This window comes from Berghia stephanieae, chromosome 11 (assembly GCF_034508935.2).
Source record: "Berghia stephanieae isolate SIO BIC M18660-M18661 chromosome 11, UCSD_Bste_1.3, whole genome shotgun sequence".
Taxonomy (NCBI): domain Eukaryota; kingdom Metazoa; phylum Mollusca; class Gastropoda; order Nudibranchia; family Aeolidiidae; genus Berghia; species Berghia stephanieae.
The window spans coordinates 497442-499941 of record NC_088370.1 but is presented as its reverse complement, the minus strand read 5'-3'; the positions used below and the strand labels follow the sequence as shown (position 1 = coordinate 499941).

The following is a 2500-nucleotide window of genomic DNA, read 5'->3' as shown; positions in this document are numbered from 1 at the left end:
GTATCATCAAGCTCTCTAGTTAGTTCACAATAGTCTGTACCATTCATATATTGGATAGGAACAGTCTGTATCATCAAGCTCTCTAGTTAGTTCACAATAGTCTGTACCATTCATAAATTGGATAGGAACAGTCTGTATCATCAAGCTCTCTAGTTAGTTCACAATAGTCTGTACCATTCATATATTGGATAGGAACAGTCTGTATCATCAAGCTCTCTAGTTAGTTCACAATAGTCTGTACCATTCATATATTGGATAGGAACAGTCTGTATCATCAAGCTCTCTAGTTAGTTCACAAGAGTCTGTACCATTCATATATTGGATAGGAACAGTCTGTATCATCAAGCTCTCTAGTTAGTTCACAAGAGTCTGTACCATTCATATATTGGATAGGAACAGTCTGTATCATCAAACTCTCTAGTTAGTTCACAATAGTCTGTACCATTCATATATTGGATAGGAACAGTCTGTATCATCAAGCTCTCTAGTTAGTTCACAATAGTCTGTACCATTCATATATTGGATAGGAACAGTCTGTATCATCAAACTCTCTAGTTAGTTCACAATAGTCTGTACCATTCATATATTGGATAGGAACAGTCTGTATCATCAAACTCTCTAGTTAGTTCACAATAGTCTGTACCATTCATATATTGGATAGGAACAGTCTGTATCATCAAACTCTCTAGTTAGTTCACAATAGTCTGTACCATTCATATATTGGATAGGAACAGTCTGTATCATCAAACTCTCTAGTTAGTTCACAAGAGTCTGTACCATTCATATATTGGATAGGAACAGTCTGTATCATCAAGCTCTCTAGTTAGTTCACAAGAGTCTGTACCATTCATATATTGGATAGGAACAGTCTGTATCATCAAGCTCTTAGTTAGTTCACAATAGTCTGTACCATTCATATATTGGATAGGAACAGTCTGTATCATCAAGCTCTCTAGTTAGTTCACAAGAGTCTGTACCATTCATATATTGGATAGGAACAGTCTGTATCATCAAGCTCTCTAGTTAGTTCACAAGAGTCTGTACCATTCATATATTGGATAGGAACAGTCTGTATCATCAAGCTCTCTAGTTAGTTCACAAGAGTCTGTACCATTCATATATTGGATAGGAACAGTCTGTATCATCAAGCTCTCTAGTTAGTTCACAAGAGTCCGTACCATTCATATATTGGATAGGAACAGTCTGTATCATCAAGCTCTCTAGTTAGTTCACAAGAGTCTGTACCATTCATATATTGGATAGGAACAGTCTGTATCATCAAGCTCTCTAGTTAGTTCACAATAGTCTGTACCATTCATATATTGGATAGGAACAGTCTGTATCATCAAGCTCTCTAGTTAGTTCACAAGAGTCTGTACCATTCATATATTGGATAGGAACAGTCTGTATCATCAAGCTCTCTAGTTAGTTCACAATAGTCTGTACCATTCATATATTGGATAGGAACAGTCTGTATCATCAAGCTCTCTAGTTAGTTCACAATAGTCTGTACCATTCATATATTGGATAGGAACAGTCTGTATCATCAAGCTCTCTAGTTAGTTCACAATAGTCTGTACCATTCATATATTGGATAGGAACAGTCTGTATCATCAAGCTCTCTAGTTAGTTCACAATAGTCTGTACCATTCATATATTGGATAGGAACAGTCTGTATCATCAAGCTCTCTAGTTAGTTCACAATAGTCTGTACCATTCATATATTGGATAGGAACAGTCTGTATCATCAAGCTCTCTAGTTAGTTCACAATAGTCTGTACCATTCATATATTGGATAGGAACAGTCTGTATCATCAAGCTCTCTAGTTAGTTCACAATAGTCTGTACCATTCATATATTGGATAGGAACAGTCTGTATCATCAAGCTCTCTAGTTAGTTCACAAGAGTCTGTACCATTCATATATTGGATAGGAACAGTCTGTATCATCAAGCTCTCTAGTTAGTTCACAAGAGTCTGTACCATTCATATCCGAAGCCTTTCAATTTTCACCTTTTTATTCGTATTTTACGATTCCAGGCTTCAGACATCTTCAGACATCCCCCACCGTTCTCTACTTAAACAACAAATGGATGTCTTATACAGACCTGCCTGGTACTACAAAACATTCGTAGAAATACGCATATTTGGCTCCAGCTTCAGGACTGCATTGGTCTCTTTGACTCACTAAATCATATTGATAATGAAAGTTTAGTTTTTTCAGAACCTATCTCTTGGAAGTTGACTTTGAAGCAATTTTGGACTATGCTGAGGGCAAATTATTTCTTTCTATAAATTTATTTAACCCTTTCCATACCAACTACAAGAAAATCGTCACATTCGTTACGATACAACTTACATTTTTTTATTCAAATTTCTTTTGTACATCATATAAAATTTCAAGAAAATGAACAGTGTGTTGTAGAGCATGTTTTACGAAATAAATTTTGTAATGACAAGAACTTTACTGCTATTGTGATTGAATGATAAAAAATCTATTT

The 2500-nt window shown here is 35.4% G+C and overlaps 1 protein-coding gene across 1 annotated transcript in view; it reads right to left on the bottom strand.

The window, feature by feature from the left end:
* LOC144956896 (MFS-type transporter SLC18B1-like) overlaps window positions 1-2500 on the bottom strand; it is a gene marked incomplete at its 5' end in the record, with an annotated part of 23479 nt that overhangs the window by 2193 nt on the left and 18786 nt on the right.